At 42.5% G+C, this 20,095-nt stretch overlaps 2 non-coding genes across 2 annotated transcripts; both read right to left on the bottom strand.

The window, feature by feature from the left end:
* Positions 1 to 319: 319 nt before the first annotated feature.
* LOC121090814 lies at positions 320 to 390 on the bottom strand. Its single transcript, XR_005828737.1, has one exon. It is a non-coding gene; the product is annotated as a small nucleolar RNA SNORD50 (small nucleolar RNA).
* Positions 391 to 2,158: 1,768 nt separating this feature from the next.
* Positions 2,159 to 2,225, bottom strand: LOC121090815. Its single transcript, XR_005828738.1, has one exon. It is a non-coding gene; the product is annotated as a small nucleolar RNA SNORD50 (small nucleolar RNA).
* Between the last annotated feature and the right edge of the window lie 17,870 nt (positions 2,226 to 20,095).

Genomic DNA, 20,095 nt, shown 5'->3' with positions numbered 1-20,095 from the left:
CAGCTGTTTCAGCAGGCTTTTGAAAGCATGGCATCCCACTCCAAGCCACAGTAACGCTTCAGGTGTTATGCTTCCTTCCAGTTACAGATCATCCACATTTGTCAGGAAGCACTGACAAAGTGTCCCAACTTATCACTGGAAAGAAAAAAAAAAAGAGAACAATGTCTAAGTAAAATGGTTCATTCCAGGGAGAAATTTCTATTTCTGGAAGCACACAACACTTTGTTTACAACAAGGTGTTACCATTTCTCTAAGAAACCTAAAACCCCACAGACATTATAATACCTATCAGAAAGTTTAAATAATGTCTTTTGAGCTCATCTCAGATTCCGGATCCGTATCAGGTTTTTCAGCAAGGAATTCAGGTTCGGGATATGATCATCACAGATGAGACAAAAGCACTACAGAAAACAATTTTAATAGGAAATGTACCGTTTTTCTATAGTTTGATTTCTATACAAAAATTAAACATTCTCTAGTCCTTCAACATATTTCAGTAATAAAGTATACTTGTTTTTGCATGTAGGTTTGAAAGCTAACCAAGGTTAGGCACAGCTATCAGCACACATTGTACCTTAGGGAACAAGTGTTCTTCAATTCCAGCTATGTACAGAATTAACTATACCAACTTACCATACCATATTAATCTGTTAAGTCTATCAACCACTGTCAAAATACAAAAAATTGCCTAAACTGTAAGCAAATTTAAGACTTAAAATGAGAAAAATGTTTAGAAGGTTTACAATTACATACCTGAATAAGTTAAAAGCATTTGTTCCTGCACTTTTGACCATTTTCCTATTCAAAGAGAGATGTTTATTAGTTCAGAAAAATTTTATTCCATTACTCAAAAGACAACTTGCCATTTATTTACTCTCTCATACAGACCAAACTGAAATATTAAACATGTTGAATTAGTTATCACTACCCAACAAGTTCTGTGAAACTCAAGAGGTGCAGTCATGCCACAGTAAGATTTATTTTGCCTCTTTTACCCACCTATTGCTCAACTTTGCTATCAACTATGACAGGCAACTAACCAGTCAAGTATAATTCCCCCTCTCATGTCAGAATCAAAGAGTTCAATTTCTGAAAACTAATACCTGGTTCTCAGCTTCTATCAAATTTTTAAAGACTCCAGAAGCTGAAATCCACCAACAAGCAAGTATTAAATAAAAAAGTGTATCCAGACCACATTCTATGTACAAATCTCCTGCAAGCAACAGGAAACTTTAAGCTACCTCTGAACTAGAACAGAAAGTTCCAAAAAAGGCCAAGATGGATCATTAAATGTTTCACCTTGTTTTCCATAATGCTGATACACACAAATCCCACTCCACTTCAAGTATGCAATCTGTAATACAACAGTTTACATGTCACCTCCTGCTTATAAATGGGGTGGACAATAATGCATTTTCCTAAGCAGTCATTTAAAAATTAGTAGTTATTCAAACCAGTTTTGCTGAGTTTAAAGGTATGCACAGACTATGAAGCCTATCAGACACTTCACTTGTTCTGGTGTTGAGTAGTATAACCTTAGAAATCAGATCTATCAATCAGGTTTGCGATAGGTTCTTCACTGTTCAGACGTAACAATGGTTTTAAGCATTACTCCCACATCAAGCTTTTAAATCAACCATAACATTTGTTGGAATTCATACCTTCAACTGAGCAGCAGCATTCAAGCATCTCTGCAAAGACATAAAATATACTGGTTAGTTACACTAACAAGGTTTGCTACTTTCAACTTTTCCCTAGATCAGCCATGTAAATCATACCACTTCCTACTTGTAATATTGCCCGTCTGAACAATACAGCATTGTATAGGTAGCACTGCTACACAGAATTTTCACTTACTTACTAGGGCACTTTTAATACCTGGCTAACATTTGTTATTTCCCCACTGTAAGACAGGATGCCTCAAATTATAGGGCTTTAACACTTCCTTCTCCGCTCTGTAAAGATGCCAGCTTTTGCAACAGCATGTATCCATGTCAACATGGACCTGATGCAAGTTTGAATAATGCACCAACATCCTTATTCACAACCTGGAGCCTGCTGGCATTCTAGCTTACACACGGCAACAGCAAAGTTAACATCAACTGGAATAATGACTGAAAAGTTAAGTGACTATTGAAAGAATTATTTAAGTGGTTTCATCTCAGTAGCCAGATCCGTATGAAGTTTCTCATCAACGTATCAGGTTTGGCAGTTTCATCATGATTCACCACTTAAATATCAGTGACTGGGAACTGTAACACAATTCATACGTTCATGTATGCTACTAAACAAACTTTATCTATTTCACATGCAGATGCCCTGAAAAGGGAATACATTACAATTAATTTCAGCTGCTTAATAAGTTATTACCTGTATCTGTTGTACTACAGTTGCCAGGAAATCTTTCATCAGGATGCCTGACATTAGAAATTGTTCATGCCATTCTAGAAATTTGAGTAAAAGAATCAGTTACAACACATTCATGCATGACATAGGACAAACTATTAGGTATAACCAGGTTTTACTCTTGTGAATCCCCCTTCCTCCCAACCACCGGCTGTAAGCATTTAAGTCACATTAAACTGAATACAGATCCTGAAGTTATTTCTTAGCATTTCCAAAAGGTAAGAATATCAACTATACCCTTTAAAAAATAAATACGCATTTTAAGTAAAGAATTGGAACTACATCTGACTGTTTATATTAACAAGTCTCTAGACAACTCCTTTGGTTTCTTCACCCGAATGCTTTCTTACACTAAGCTCCCAATAAAGTGCAAAACCATAATTAAAAGCCATCTCGAGGTAATCATTGCCAGACTACATGCCTGAAACACCATGACACCTCAGTTTTAAAGCTGACAGATCTACTAGTTTGATCACATGTGTATTTTGCTAATCCATTTATCATATTAATTTATCACTGCCGATTATTCAAAACATACATAGCTTTCAGGAAAATCCAACTGTGTGTACTAAGCATTCTTCTCCTTCTGACGGTGCTTCCATGAAGGGCTAAAATTGAAATTAAATAAAAGTTATCTTTAAAGCAGAAAATGTCTCTAGCTGTGGTATAGCATCATCTCTCATGTCACTATTGTCAGAAACGTAATCACCAAGTACTAAACATTCACTTTTTCATACATTGATTCAATAGTGGTCTAGAACAGTCTCCAGCACCTGACAAGTTGAAGTATTGTATGCACTAGAAAAAAGTATTTATCCTAAATAGGTTTTGGACCCTTTTGCAACTGTTGTGGTGCCTGAAGACAGACATTCAAGCTCATATTTCAAAAATACTTATGAGTAGCCATGCATCTATTCACAATGCCTGCCTGTCCATAGTTTTCTGGATCATTACCTCAATAATTACATTCAAATATGGGTGGTCATGTATGTAAAGTCACATTAACTCCAATTCACACCCAAGGACAGACAGCTGATAACAAAAACCTGAGTTTTCTGAGTCCCCTTGCTGAGGCAGGAGGCTAGGTGCAGCTGGGCCAGGATTCAGAGATAAAACTCTGTAACAACAGAGCCATTATTAAGCAGGTGTTCTTTATTTGTGGTGCCAGGTGCATAGGGGATCGCTCCTCCTAGTGTGCACATCACAGCTCCAGTTCTCACTGGTTTTATGCTACAGTCTAATACATATACATAGCATTTCCTGGAAAACTAAGACATACTCAAACTATTTCCCCCCAAATGTTTTACATATTTTTCTGCCTCCTTGTGCACATGAGCTGCCACCTGGAGGGTCTTCAGATGAAGGCTCAAAGTCTTTGTCAGCATAAACTTTCAACACAGGGTCTCCTGCACATGCAGTTCATTTCTGCCGACTTAAGAACTTCTTATCCTATTGTTCTGAAACACACCATCCTGTTCTCTAAAGAAAACTTGTATCTTCCTTGGCAGTGCTTGTTTACTGTTGTCCAAGGTTATTTATGACATACCTTGATGGTTCTACATCCCCTTAGCTAAACCCCCAGACCACAAATAGGTAGCAACTAAGTATTTCCCTACGTTCTACAGATGTTAGCACATCATACAAAGGCTAGTGAACCCCTGCCAACTCACCAAAGTCGACCAATCTCTTGATCTTTTAGCCCTTACATATCAATTCCCTCTTTTCTAAATACTAAGAGTTCTTTCATTTATACTAATTCATCATTTTATCATGTTAGTAACCCTCTTCTGCTATTATTTATACAGCAGCTTAATACACATATTATACAGTCATTAAAGGAGTCCAATAACTAATTAATTGCTTAAGCCATTTTAAATTTGGCAACCAGAATATAAGCTTTTCCCAAACTTCCTGGAACCCAAAAGAGGTGTCATTAAGGAAACTTTGTGTAATAATAATTTCTTCCAAATCAGTCTCAACTTCTGCATCTCTATCTACATATGCACAGCAGCTAGTGTGAATTACTGTACAAACTCCACCATCCTTCACTAATAGTGTGTCAAGAGCCATGTCAATTCTGTAATACTGCTTAATTAGATAGAAGAATACTTCTATCTGCAGGTTGAGTATTGCATCTACTGTTGAATTGTTTATTTGCTCTAGGGTAGCAGAGGTGTTTACTACTGCTCTTAAAGAGTTCACAGACTCCCAGCATGGGAATGAGCCAACACATGAAGCGATGGAGGCCCAACCCCCTTTCCACTAAAGGGTTGACAGATCTCTTAGTTCTTTTCAATGGAGTGCACTATATCCCTTGAGGAGCATGACAGCAGTTATAAACGGTAGTTTGGGGCGTTAAATACCCTACAGTGCATGTTCCCTTCCATCCTGAGGGTAATTGTTTACATGCAAATCCATCCCCACATAACCACCAGTATCTGTGGGGTAACTTACATGGGCCATCAGTGGCAGTGAGGTTGGCTCCCAGAAAAGAAACCTATGCATTTCCACCCATAGATCCTATTGTTCCTTTTACCATCATAGCCCACAGGTAAGTATGTTTCTAACTGTGCTCTACTACAAAAATTTGTAAGTTACATTCTCCCCAGTTAAATTCCATGATCCTACACCTACACCTTGTTTATCCAATAATCATTCCACCCATCACGGCAAGAGCAATTCCCACAGTTCCGGCAAACTGACAGCCCACATTGACAGTTGTTAGACCTGGATTTCCATGCACACTCATTATTACTATCACCTGGGTATTATTCAACAATTGCAAATCAAATCTGGTGCCTACTGGATAACTTGTTATCATATTCTCAATAGCCCCCACCAGGCCTTTTCCAAAACTCTGGCCAAGTTTCATTATCAATGTTCCAGTGAGTTGCTGCAACACCAAAGAAAGAAGTCCTCATAGTACCCCTGGAAAGAGCTGGACATACTCGACAGTCTCTTAGATTAGTGCCATTAACCACTGTTCGAGTCTCTTTATAATACAGATTTTCTTGTATTATATATACCATGCTCCAATGAACACTGGTAAACTCAATGCTGCAATCGTAACCACAAGTTTCTGACAGTCTCAACGTCCATTTCTGCTCAGGGGCCCTCTTCACTCAAAAGTAGTGGATCCACAAGCAAAATCTGGAATGGTCTTTTCCACTCTTCTTCCAGTGGATCTCCTGCAAAGTTCTTAACATAAATCCAATTTCCAAGTTAAACAAATGAATAGGCCGATCAAGCTCCCTACCCTGAGCCACTTGCCAGTTTTATTTATATTCTGCAACTATTTTCCCAAGGCCTGGACATACTGGCCTACAATGCCATCTCCACTGTTTTAAATCTCCCAGAATTAAGAACTGGTAAGGTCTTCTGTGGATAACTGGCTAGCTGAAAAGGGTCACATAGACATAGTCCAGCTGGCTGGACAAAAATGCACATCACTCTCAGCTTATCTGAAGTAAAGCAAAAATACACTATCCTTGGCTGTTCTTGTTACACAGTAACAGGAAGATCGGGGTGGGAAAAGAATGTTACAGGTGGGAACAGATAACTACAGAAGAGAAACTAGGGGCGGGCTTGGTATTTAGGCAACTAACCAATAATGAGCTTAACTTTTGTAATTGTATGAGCTAATTATAACAAGGCATAAAAGGTGACTGTAAGGCACAATAAATGAAGTCTGCTGATCACTCATATTGAGTGACTGTGTCTTCCCTCCGTCACGACAGTCTTCCATACAAAATTTCAAAAGGGCTCAACACTTCTTTCACCCAAGGCTTAGTTCAAACCCTGAGCACAGCACTTGGGAGGGCCTGATACCAATAGAGGTTTGCTTCTTGACAAATTTTTGCTAGCTGTTGCTTAATTGAACAATTCATTTTTTCTACCTTACCTATGGTTGATAGGGAGTATGTAACTGCCAATCTATGCCTAAAGCCTTGCTCACTTGCTGCACTACTGTGGCACAGAAGTGGAGTCCTCTATCTGATGAGATTACATCTGGGACCCCAAATCACAGGATTATCTCATTCAGTAGCTTCTTTGTAAATTCTCAAGCCTGGTTTAGTTCTACAGGGGAAGGCCTCAGGCCATTCAGAAACAGTGCCTGTGAGTACCAATCAGTAACAATACCCCCCTTTTCCCTGGGAATTCTGAAAAGTCCATCTGCCAGTGCTGACCTGGCAAATTTCCCTTTACTGTATTTCCCAACCAGACCTTTATAGCAGTGTTCGGATTATTCTTTAAACATAAGTCACATCATTTGGTGATGTGGCTTACTTCGATGTACAAATTTCAGCACACCAGCTTTTCAGTCAAATATTTATAGATATTTTAAATCTGGGTAACCACATGTTAAACACAAAGTAACCACAACTCCCCAGTGGGTTGACTTTGTGCTCTTTCTTAATAATTATCCAAGCTGACCGCTTGGGGATTTTAATCTTCCCATCAGGAGTGCAGAACCACCCCTCCTTCCTACTCCCATCTAAGTCTTGTATCACTTTGTGATTTTCCTTAGAGTAGTCTGGTGTTATTTCATGCACAAGTTTTTTTATCTTACCTTCATGGATCAATGGCATTTGTTACCACCTGTTCTGCTGCCCATTTCGCCATTTGGTCCACAAAGTTGTTTCCCCATTTCCTGAACAGCGCTGCCCTTTTGATGGCTCCTACAGTGGATGATAGCCACCTCCTCTGGTCCATTCACTCCTCCAGTAACTTTAGTAGTATATTTTATTCTTTTCCTTTGGACCAATAAGAGCCCTTGTTCCTTCCAGATAGCTCCATGAGCATGCACTATTCTGAAGACATACTTCAAGTCTGTCCATACTTTAATCCTTTTACCCTTGGCCAGTGTTAAGGCCCTTATTAATGCTATCAGTTCTGCCTTCTGGGCTGATGTTCCAGCACGTAATGGGCAAGCTTCAATTACCTTCTGGTAGGTAGTTACTGCATATCTGGCTTTTTGTTGTCCCTGCTGCATATAACTGCTTCCATCAGTCCTCAGCATCCTTGATACGTTGATCCTTTAGATCCGGGCCGCTGGAATATACCTCATCTATTGTCTGTAGACAGTCATGCTCTATGGGGTCCAGCCACATCACCAGTGAGGAAAGAAGCTGAATTGACAAGGTTAGTGGTTATTATGGTGACATCATCAAGCTCTACCAGAATGGCTCAGTATTTCAAAAAAATAGCCAATGGTTACCCTTTTGTTTTAAAACAGCTGTTACTGCATGGGACACAAATACAGTCGTTCTTTGCCCCAATGTAAACTTTTGGGCTTCCTGTACGTTGAGGATTACCACTGCTACTGCCCTCAGGCAGCCCGGCCATCCTTTACTTCATCCAACTGTTTGGAGAAGTATGCAACTGCCCATTTGTATGGTCCCATCCCCTGGGTCAGAACTCCCAGAGCTACTCCTTGCTTTTCACAGAACAAAAGAAACAGCTTGTTTACATCTGGGAGGCCCAACGCAAAGGCCCTCTAACTCCTGCCCCAATTGCTGAAAAGGTTTTCTGGATTCTTTAGTTCATTCTACCCAAGTTGTGTTTCCTTTTAATATCTGATATAATGGCTTAACCAACAGTCCATAATTACATATTCACAAAGGGCACCACCCAGGCATATCCAAAAACGTTTGTAGCTGCTTTACTGTGGTGGGCTTGTTTGACAAACAGCTTCTTTCTGTTCTGTTCCCAATTCCCATTGTCCTTCAGATACCTCATATCCCAGATAAGTGAGGCAAGTCTGCATTATTTGGGCCTTTTGCTGGGATATTCTGTATCTGCTTAATCCCAGGAAATTAAGTAGGCTTACTGTCCATTGGCAACAATCTTCTTTAGTAGGGGCATCAATTAAGATATGATCCACATATTGTAATAAAGTTCTGTTTTCAGAGGGAGGACTCCATTCTTCTAATTCTTTGGCTAATTGATTTCCAGAAATAGTTATTTTTAAAGCCTTGGGGTAACACTGTCCAGGTTAACTGGGTCTTTCTTCCCAAACCCAGGTTTTCCTATTTCAAAGCAAACAGCTTTTGACTGCCCTCACCTGACAGGAGGCATCTTTGAGATCAAACACCGAAATCATTTCTACCATTGTCAATAGAGTATTCGCCACCACTGTGTGTCAAACTTCCTCAATTTGATTTATTGTTCTCAAATCCTGCACCAGTCTATACTCTTTCCCATTGGGTTTCTTGATGGGCAGGACTGGTACATACCAATTAAGATTTCTCTTATTCCTCATCTATCTTCCGATTTCAAGGGGTATTGTTTTACACACACTGCAGTTGCACCAGGTTTAAACCTCACCTCAATGGGTTTTGCTTGTTTGGACCTTCCTGGTACCCCAAAGGCTCAACTCCTAGAAATACATGATCCATCATTTGAGTGTGGACTTCTATTTGTTTTACATTAGTTATTAACACTCAGCTCATGATTTTGGCCAATCTTTCTTCTTTTACTTTAAATATTATTTGCCCATTATGAAAACTTCATTTCAGCATCTAACTGCCCCAACAAATGTCAGCCCAATACTGATTTTTGGGAGTTAGGCAAATACAATTCATGTACTCCCACTTGCTTTCCAAATTTATATTGTAATGGTTTTAGAAAATGAGCCTTTTCAACCTGACCAGTTGCTCCCACAATGTTGACAGCATTATTTCCCTCAGGTTCTAACATTTGATTCAACACAGAATATGAAGCACTAGCATGAGCTAAAAAGTCCACTTCCTTATTCTATGCCCCAGCTTTATTTTAACCAGTGGATCCACTAGGGTAGATTCCTCAGGTTCCCATTATCCAGTACCAACTTCAGCTATGAGCCTTAAATTCCCTATTTACCCAATTTCAGACAGTCTCTTTTCCAATGGCCCAGTTCCTTACAGTAGGCACATTGTTCCTAAGCGCATCTCTGGACAAATTTTGCTGATTGTTTCTTTTCACAGGTGGGTTGTTCCCCTGCTGCATTACTGCAGCTATAGTAGCCCCTGTCTTTTTATGTTCTACCTCATCCCAGTTCCAAAATACCCTCCAGGCTCCCTCAAGCAATCTAAATTCCTGACATCTGGTTCTTTCATTTTCTGAAGTTTCTTTCAGGTATCAGGGGTAGGCTGTCCCAAAAATAGTGACACTAACTGCCATTTCCCCTCATCAGATGAAGGATCCATAGTGGCGTATTTTCTCATTGCTGTCCTAAGTCAGTTCAAGACTTCACTGGGTGTTTCTTTCAGCTTTTGTTTTACCTCATAGAGGGGTACCTAATTTACTGATTTAGGAACCACATTATCCAATCTATATCATACCAATCCCTGGTATCTCTTCAGTAGCTTATACTCTGCACTGAGGTTTGGGTCCCAATTTGGACTGACCAAGGGAAAAATGCACATCCACCCCACCTTTCAGGGTGGCCACATTGACAAGGGACTGCACCTGGGCCTGTGCTACCTGGATGGCCAATTGTCTGCGTTTCTGTCGGCACACTTACCATTACATCCAAGCTCCCCCAGTCTGGGTCTAACTTTCAGATTATCAAATCGTATTTTTTAACTACAGCCTGTGGGTCATCCCAGTTATCCTTTTACTACCTCTTCCCATGAATCTAGCTCAGAGGTAGTAAATGGGACTTTGATCAGGGCAGTTCCCATGGGACCCATAGCCTCACAAAGAGGAGCCTGAAGAGTTGGTCTGCTTTACTACAGATACGGCTTGTGATTGGGGAAGAATTGTCACCTCTTCCTTGAATATCCCTAGATCCCCTATCACTCTCCTCATGTGAATCTTCATGCTCGTCATCTGAAAAGGAGAATACAAGGTCCTCAAGCCTCCCTTCATCCTCCTCTCTACATTCCTAATACACCTTTGTCCAATGCTGCAAGCTGAGCAACACCAAGTCATTTAATTTCTTTAATTTCCTTTGCCTTCTGTTTTTCCAAAGCTAAAATCAGGGGGTCCTGTGGGGCTAGATTAAATCTGCAATTTCTCTGCCATTCTGGGTGGTTTCGTAAGGTAAAGAACATGTTAGCATACATTTCTTCATCCCATTTGCCTTCTCTTCTTAAAAACAACATTAATTGTAACAAAGTATTATATTCTACAGTTCCATTAAGTGGCCTCTTCTATCAGTCATCGAGTTTATACAGTGGCCACCATTAGTTACAGTACTTAAGATCTGCTTTTCAGGTGGTACCCATCTATTTCCTTCCAATGCCTCAAGATACACCCAAGGGGGCTTAAGGATGCCACCACAGGGTTGATTCCCCATTGTTCAAATAGTTCCCGTACAGATGACCACAATGATTTCCAGTTCCCATCTACCCATCTATTTGTCCTTAGTTCCCCAAGCTTACACCAACTAGTTCTTTTCCACTATTAATCCCAATGCCAGGTATGAGCACACACACACTGCAACACCCCTGTCTTGCAGAATCATGACAAATTATTCCTGTTCAATCCCAGTCCACTGGCCACCTTCTGTGAACCACCCACCTTCCCGACAGAAAACGTCGAGTACATGCTACAACTAATACAGGCTTACAGTGACCACAATCTGGACAGAGACACCTGCTGTTCCTTCCAATAAGCATATTCTCAGCAGTTTGCCTAAACCAGGCATTCATCTGTTCTTCACAATTTTCTGAAATTACTTCATTTGCCTCCACCACGATAGGCAACAGCAGGACGACAGAACTGTGGATCAGAACTCCACACTCGCTTTGCAGTTTCACCACATCTCGCTCCATCCTTACATTCCAGAGCTAGCTCAATTCAAATACAACACAAGCCTCTTATTTAAACAGCCAACATCACAACAGCGATTATTCCACAAGGTATCACCACACACTTATATTCTCATCTGTTCCCAGTGCAGTCTCTCCTGTAGTAAAGACAGACTAATCCCACTGTTAATAAAAAACGGACATGCAATTAGGGCTAGTACCCATACAAAATCATAAACACAGAATAATTACACTGGCATAAAAATAGTTTAAGAATTGCCTTAAGGAGATCTACCACGCACCAAAAATTTCTGAGAACCAATTATCAAACAGCATGGACATCCCCAACACTTCAGAACCAAACTGGGAGTCCCATACAAATTCCTAACACCAGTACAAAGAATACCTTCCACCAAACGGACCGTCATTCACTCCTGCAGTGATCCAGTTGAGGTGGGGAGTCACTCCAGGAAATCCTGGGGGTACCCAGGGCATCCCATTCTCAATGGGTCCCACAGCCAAGCAGAGAGTATCCCATCTGGGGTGCCAAACTGATACAAAAAAATCTGAGTTTTCTGAGTCCCCTTGCCTTCCAGCACTCCTTGCTGAGACAGGAGGCTAGGTGCAGCTGGGCCAGGATTCAGAAATAAAACTCTGTAACAACAGAGCCATTATTAAGACGTGTTCTTTATTTGTGGTGCCAGGTGCATAGGGGATTGCTCCTCCTAGTGTGCACACCACAGCTCCAGTTCTCACTGGTTTTATGCTACAATCTAATACATATACATAGCATTTCCTGGAAAAGACATACTCAAACTATTTCCCCCCAAATGTTTTACATATTTTTCTGCCTCCTTGTGCACATGAGCTGCCACCTGGAGGGTCTTCAGATGAAGGCTCAAAGTCTTCGTCAGCATTAACTTTCAACACAGGGTCTCCTGCACATGCAGTTCATTTCTCCTGACTTAAGAACTTCTTATCCTATTGTTCTGAAACACACCATCCTGTTCTCTAAAGAAAACTTGTATCTTCCTTGGCAGTGCTTGTTTAGTGTTGTCCAAGGTTATTTATGACATACCTTGACGGTTCTACATCCCCTTAGCTAAACCCCCAGACCACAAATAGGTAGCAACTAAGTATTTCCCTACGTTCTACAGATGTTAGCACATCATACAAAGGCTAGTGAACCCCTGCCAACTCACCAAAGTCGACCAATCTCTTGATCTTTTAGCCCTTACGTATCACAACTAACTCACACCATCTCCAAAGTCAGTATAATTTAAGCACAAGTTAACCAAGCGATTCATTATGTGGGTCTTCATGCTTATTGAAATGTCACAGCAAAAGAAATGAAAGTAAGAACAACTGACCTAAGGGCTGACCTTAACTCAGTGAAGAGCACAAAAAAAAATAATCATCAAGTAATTACTCATAAGTTTCATAGAGACTATGAAAATGCAACATACTGTAACCGTTCCTTCTTTTTGTCCTACTCAGCAGCTGTACAAAGATAACCCTCTGGCACTTAACTCATCCCACACTTCTGACAAAAATACAGAAATCAAGTAGGAAATTAAACATTTATGATCTTTACCAACAGTAGAAAGGTGGTTTTACTTCTAGAGCAACAAAATTAAAACTTCCAGAGCCATTACCTTAATGCTTCTGTACAATGTATTGGACACCACTGAAAACTTTCTCTCCTTCATACCTAAAAAAAAGTAAACAACCTTAACTCTTTGAACCAGCAGATTCTTATTAGCAGGCCACTAAGTCACACACATGACAACAACCATGAACAATGTCTCAAGTCTCAGAAGCAGTAGTGTGTTAAATGCACGTCTTAAGTTTGCAGGAGGCCTGCAGCAAAAAATGCAGCCAGTTTTAATTAACAATGTAGTTGTGAGTTATATCCACTTGAAATCCCGTGTTAAAAGCACTGCAGAAATAACTGCATGTACCCACTATTAAACTTCAGTCCAAACCATTTTTAATGAAACTTCATCATCCCAAGGTTTCAGTCCTTTAATTATGAGCACTAGTTTCAACTGGTTTAGAGGATTCAGTGTTAATCACATAGCAAGCATTTAAATCTACCAACTCAACCAGCCAAAGAAACATAAAAATTTGTTTTGTCATATATAATACTTCAAATACACAAGTTCCAATAATATTCCCCACGCTGCACTATGCAGATCAAATAAATGTAGCAATCTATTAAAGGTAATTACATTTTGCTTCAGATCACAAAAACAATTCAAGCTATGGAAAAATCTCGAGTTAAGCTTATTACATCCAGTAACCATGGGTTACTAATGGCTTATGAAAATTCAGTAATTTTATTGTTCTGTAATCCAACATGTGACTGAGGCTATCATTAGACAAGCTAACACAACACGGAATGAATGCACCTGGCAACTTCCTACACGAATGCGACCGTTTCCTAATCTTTGGTTGCAGATAAGGGCCCAGGCTCCTAGCTATGCTTTTTTACTGTATGGCCCATTCTTCCAAAAGTAGCTCCATGACAGCAGTGTCGCAAAGGGGGAAAAAGGCATCTTAAGGCCACAACAAGTTTGGGGGAGATGCGTTCAGTTTTTTAAAATTAAACCTCCCTTTATTCTGCCGTTTCATTGCCTAGTAAAAAAATACATAAAAAAGGAAGATCAGCAATTAAAGCGCTAAAGTAATCTCATGATTCACATTAAAAAAGCATGCAATGATTGTGGTTTTTTTCTTGGCACGATATGTGAATTTTACACAGCGACTATGATTTTTGAAGTCGCCTGCCGTAGGCCACCTCCGCGATGCCGACGGCCGAGCGCTCCGAAAGGCGGGCTGCGGGCGCCCGTCCGTTTCTCGCCTCAGCATCACCCACCTTTTTAGGTACCGATTCAAGCGACAGCTAAGCGAAGCGAAAGGCCGCACAGCCCCGGCCGGGGGCCGCCCCAGCCCCGCCGCCGGCCGACAGCACTCCCCCACCAACCCCGACACGGACCCGCCGGCGAGCAAAATGGCGCAGGCCGCACAGCGGCCCGCCGGGCGCCGCCCGCTGCGGGACAACACGGTACCCGCCGCCCGCCCACTCCCAGCCCCACGGGACACCGCCTCCAGCAGCGACCCGCCGCGCCGCGCTCCCGCCTCCCTCCCCGCAGGCGTGCGGGAACACGCAGCTCGACCCTCTGCACCGCCGCGGGGCACCGTGCGCCCGGCCGCGCCCGCCAGCTCCAGCCTCAAGCGCCGCACGCAGCAGCGCAGCGCCCGAGCCTCCCAGCGCAGGGCAGAAGCCCGGGCACCCCCCCTTCCCGCCCGGGAGGCCGCGCACACCCCAGCCACCCACAGCTCACCCTCCACCGCCGTCACTCCCCAGCGAAAAGGCAGGTTAGGTGGCGCTCGCCAGCTTTATATGCGCGGCGCGGGGTGGGAACGAGGCTGGCCGCGCCCCCTCTCCCCCGTGAGCCGAGGGGCGGGGACCCCAAGGACCCCACGCGGGGCGGTGCCTACCTCGTCCGGCGCGCGCGGGGACGCGCGGAGGGGCGGGCGGCCGCGCGCGCGGCCGGCGGGGCGGTTGGCGGGGTGCGCGCAGGGCCCGGCCGCGGCCCGCTGGGGGGGGGGGCGGGGGAGGGGAGGGGGGCTGGGCACCGGGAGCGTCCCCTTTCCCCCCCCCCCCCGCTCCCCCTCCGCTCCCAGGCGGGCAGGGCCCGGGCCCCGGCCCCGCGGTGGCCGCAGCTGCCCTGGGGGGCAGTCGGCAGCCGCTGCCAGCTTGCCCCGCGCTTCTCACGCCTGGGCCTGCGGGCCTTCCCCACCCAGGGGGGCTGAGCGGGGGAGGCTGCTGCGGGCTCAGCTGCCCGCCCCCCAGGCCGGCCAGAGCACGGGGGAACCAACGGGAGGGGACTACCCTCTCTCGCTGGGGCTGGTGTGCCCTGAGGGGAAGGAAAGAATGAGCACTCCAGTCTGGCTGCTGAGCCTGTTTATACGGTTTGGATCACGGGGCTTTTGCACAAAACGTAGAGCCAGCAAGTGAAGGCACGAACCCGATACAGCTCTGCCTCCCGGACTTACAAAAACATGTTTTCCGTTGAGTACTGGTTTCTTGTATCTGTCTTCTGCTACTGTTCCCAAGGGCTCCAGCAGGTTAACCTTCTATAGCTATGCCTGAACGTTTCAGTTTTCCTTTGACGTGCGGAATTAGACTCTATAACTCGAAAGTTATAAAGTAGGTATGTTTATTGCGCGCAGATGCACGGGGGATCGCTCCTCCACAAGCGTGCATACCCGAAGTGACGAACCATCCCACATTTATACAATGAAACAAATGAATATTCAATTAACGCCTATACATATTCGTTACCTAAACCCCGCTTCGTATGTTAATTAGCTTATCAGTCCGTTTCCTGGAATGTGGTGGTCTTGCAGGTTTGTAGGTGATTCATGTTCTTGTGACCATCCCATCTTCTCCAGCAAGGAGACTTAGCACTCCCTCCCTCTAGATAGCATTTGAATGTCTCTCATCTTTTCTCATTCTCTTTTAAATAGCCCCTTTGTTAGAGAAAGAAGGGCAGGCGTCTCCCCGTCTCCCCTTTGTTAGAGGAAGAAGGGCAGGCGTCTCCTCAAAAACTGTAGTTGTCTCCTCAGAGCTGTGTGCCTATGTGACCAGACACCGCACCCATGACTAGTCACCATACCCACATTCCTGAGTAGACATATACAATCACAGTCGGTGTTAAGCGTCCCCATTTCACACTATTTCTCCATATCAATCCCCCCTTTTTATTAAATTAAGTAAATTCTTTTACTTAAGCAGTCTTCCCGAATGATATAAAGCATCATACATAAGTGTTACCCTTTTAAACATTCTCCAAACCCACAAATATAACATAATGGTTAGCATTAAGGAAATTCCTAAACTGATCAATAAGATCACAATGGGGTGTACCATAGTGTTAAGAATTCCTGTTGCAGAAGGTGACCAGCCGAAGAGAGTATCCCACCAATTATGGTTTCCATCCTGTTCTACCTTTTTTAAAACTTTCTTGATCCCCTCTACATCATGATGGATCATAAGAAGAGTTTCATGTCCCTTTTCTTTGGTTTCTTTCAGTATACGTTGTAAATCTGCATGTTTTAATAGTTCTTTTATACTACTTATATTTAGTCCTATGGGGGTAGGAATTATCATCTGTGATAGGGTAAAGTTGGATTTTAAGAATTGATGAGACGCTACTGGGGCTGAGTAACTAAAATCGCATCCTGTGATAGTAGTAAAATTACAAATACAATAATTTGAATATTGTGCAGTCTCCTTTACCTCCCCATCTACGGTTATTGTGTTACACTTAGTTCTCAAACATGCACATCCCTTCCCTGCATATATAATTACTGTTTTCAAGTTTGCATTTGGTCTGGCCTCGAAATGACATATTTTCAGATCTGTATCTAAACAAGTATCCTGGGCCATTATAGTATTGCTTTCACAGAGGAAGCCCTGCTGTTCTCGCATAATACAAGATTCTAAATCTACTGTTTGCCACTTGTCGCCTATCTTTCTGGCCCATGTTCTATGTTCAAAAGGGTATAGGAGCACCCCATTGTGGTTAATTCCAAGGGCTACAATGGGGTGTATGGTAATTATTACTGCATTATGTATGGTTAATACAAAAGCTGTGATTGTGTGTGTGTTGGGGTCGTAGGTAAAGTTCACTCTGGGTTAAACAACATTTGTTGCTGACCTGTATTTCTGATTACATATGGTCCAATTGTATAAATTTTGAACAGTGGTTAGCATGATTGTTATTTTGATCTTATAAGTCAGAGCTGTTCTTGGGGATTCCTTTCCTAGGCATATTATAAAGATGGGCTCGGTTAAGGTAAAATTGTGCCAACGTTCCCGTGAATTAAAGCACATGGCTGTATTTAGAAGGGTAAATTCCTTATCTACCTTTCTGACATTAATCAGGGTGTCTCCTGAAATCTTGGTGTTATCTTTTTCATTATACATCTGACATCCTACTTTTATCCTATCTCCTAATTTTCCCCATAATCGGTCGAATTTGTGTACATCCTCCCGATCCCATTGATTCCTTTGGTACACCTCATTTTCAGAAAAAAAACCACCATAGCTAGTTTCGTCTTTGAGTCCATCTTTCCCATTATTCCAGTGTGTTTTTTCTGGGCATGATTCCAAGGCCAGTTATCAGGCTCTTGGTTGTAGGCAAGAGAGAGGGTACAAAAAACCACAAATGGTTTAAACCCACTATTGATCATTTTAAGAATCTAAACGTTCCTCATATATACATATAAAATCTGTTTTGATCAAAAATATCTTTGTTTGAGTTGGGGCTTACTGATAACAAATTGGGCAAGACTGGCCACTGGCTCAGTCCCAGACTCTTTTGTTCTATATTGTTTGTTGTGGTGCCCTTCCCATATGGTGGATCCACAACCGCTCAGGTTCACTTACTTGCCACCCACATTGTTCTCATTTGTCTGAGTAAATTTGAGTTTCAGTTCTTTTTTATCTGGGGTTACTTTCCACGAAGTTGCAGGGGCTTTCTTGATCCGGGTGTGGTGAATCCAAGAATTCTGTCCCTCAACCTTGATTGCAGTGTAGGTGGTGAGTAGGACTTGAAAAGGTCCGGTCCACTGTGGTTCCAGGGTTTTATCTGCAAAACACTTAACGTATACATAGTCCCCTGGTCGTATATCGTGAACAGGTCCATCCAGACCCCTACTGCGTGTTCCATCACATGCTTCTCAATTCTTATTAATTGTTTGTTTAGTGCCACCATATAGGAAGTCATTGTTTCTTCACCAATCTGTGAAGACGTCCCCTTTTGTACCCCATAGGGTCGTCCATACAAAATTTCAAATGGGCTAAGCCCCTCTTTTGCTCTTCGTCTAGTTCGAATTCGTGTAAGAGCTAATGGCAAAGACTGGGGCCAAGTTAGATTTGTTTCTTGACCTAACTTGACAATCTGTTGTTTGATTAGATGATTCATCTTTTCCACCTGGCCACTCGATTGTGGTCGGTATGGGGTATGTAATTGCCAATCTATTCCTAGATGGTGGCTGATCTGTTGCACTATTCTGGACACAAAATGTGGTCCTCTATCCGAGGACATTACCGCTGGGACTCCAAACCTAGGTATTATCTCTTTGAGTAGTATTTTGGTCACTTCCCAGGCTTTAGCAGTTCTGCACGGGAAGGCTTCTGGCCAACCTGAAAAGGTATCTGTTAGTACCAATAAATATCGATACCCCCCTTTTCAAGGAAGTTCCGAGAAATTGGATCTGCCAATGTTGCCCTGGAACATTTCCTCTACTAATGTTCCCTAGTTTTATTTTAATTGCTTTATTGGGATTATTGCATAAACACATTTCACATTGCTGAGTCACCTGTTTTATTACAGTATACAAGTTTTGCCCTATCAATTTCTGATTTAGACTTTTATATAAAGCATCAGCTCCCCAATGTGTCCTATTAATAATAGGGCTGTGGTCCATATTAAATTAGATGGTACCACTATATGACCATCCCTTAAGTCCACTTATTTATTTTTATTTTATCATTCATGTCCTGAATGACCTTTAAGTTTTCTTTAGAATAGTTTGGCTCCTGATCTGTACTTACAGTTTGGATTTTATCATCTGGTATTAAGGATAATTCTTCCTTTCCTACCTCCTCTGTTACTCATCTGGCCTCATGGTCGGCCAGGCGGTTTCCAATTTCCAAATCAGTGCCTCAGAGTGGGCCATTCCTCACATCAAGGTCTGGCATGGCATATGTTCCCACTGCTCAACGCCTACTGGGTTGCAGCCAACAGCGGAGCTCAAGATTCTTCTTGGTGGCAAACACAGAGGCCAACCCAGTCTTGCCCTTGACTATGGTAGGAGGCACCTGACCAACCTTATTCCTTGTACTTTGTTGTCAATGCAGAGTTTCATCTGCACATCCCATAACAAGTCACTGTCATGGCAAAACACACAGATTTACATTAGTAGAACTACTACAGAGTGTATTTTATTTCAGGTTTTCTGCCAATATCCCCACAGCCTTGCTGACCAAGGGATATTGTTTTTATCTGAACTGGGCAAGCCTCCCGCTTACTATTTTCCCTGTAACAGGTAAAGCATTTTTCACCTTTTATTTTCGGATACACCTGGTTAAAAAATTATTTTACTTCAGGGAGGTCCTCTTTTCCTCTTTTCTGTTGAATTAAAGATAAGCTCAAGATTTCAATCACTTGATCATTTTAAACTTTTGGTTTCATTTCTCCTTTTTTAAATGTCTAGATGTTCTAATAAATCTCATCCCAACAAAGATTTTGGTGAATTTGGCATTCTTTTTTTTTTTTTTTTTAGTTTGTACTTTAAAGGTTTCAGGATGTTTTCCTGGTGGCCAGCAGCTCCCACAACTGTAACAAATTATTTTATTTTTTTTATTTTTTTTACTGAAGTTTAACAAATAAGTTGGTTTTGTATTCACTAAAATTCCACCTCATACCCATTCCCTGCCCTAGAGGGGCCGTTACCGGTCCCGTTGTACTGCAAATGCTGCAGCAATCGGGGTGACATTGTCAGGTCCTTCTGCTCAATTGTCAGGAATAGCCACCCCCTCCTCCCCACCAGCAGAAGGATTGGAGCAGGAGATGCTCTTCCTGCTCTGCGGGTTACACAAGCCTGCCTCTGCAGCAGCACTTCTGTTTTAACTCTTTCTTACCCTGAATGCAAATCTGCTACTTGTTGCTTTAAGTCTGTGTTATTACATATCAGCCTTTGCAGGCAAACAGCAAACACCCTGCCGTGCATCCAGCGTGACTCAGCCGCACCTTCGAGGGGGTACGGGGGTTTGTACAAACTCACCCCAATACTTTAACACTTTCACAAGGTCTTTGATTCTCCACCCACCCCCGCCTCAGGTTTTACATACATTAGTACAAGTTTTTATCTTACAA

The sequence above is a fragment of the Falco naumanni genome, chromosome 6 (assembly GCF_017639655.2).
Source record: "Falco naumanni isolate bFalNau1 chromosome 6, bFalNau1.pat, whole genome shotgun sequence".
Classification (NCBI taxonomy): domain Eukaryota; kingdom Metazoa; phylum Chordata; class Aves; order Falconiformes; family Falconidae; genus Falco; species Falco naumanni.
The sequence above is the reverse complement of the archived record's forward strand: the minus strand, read 5'-3'. Positions and strand labels throughout refer to the sequence as shown.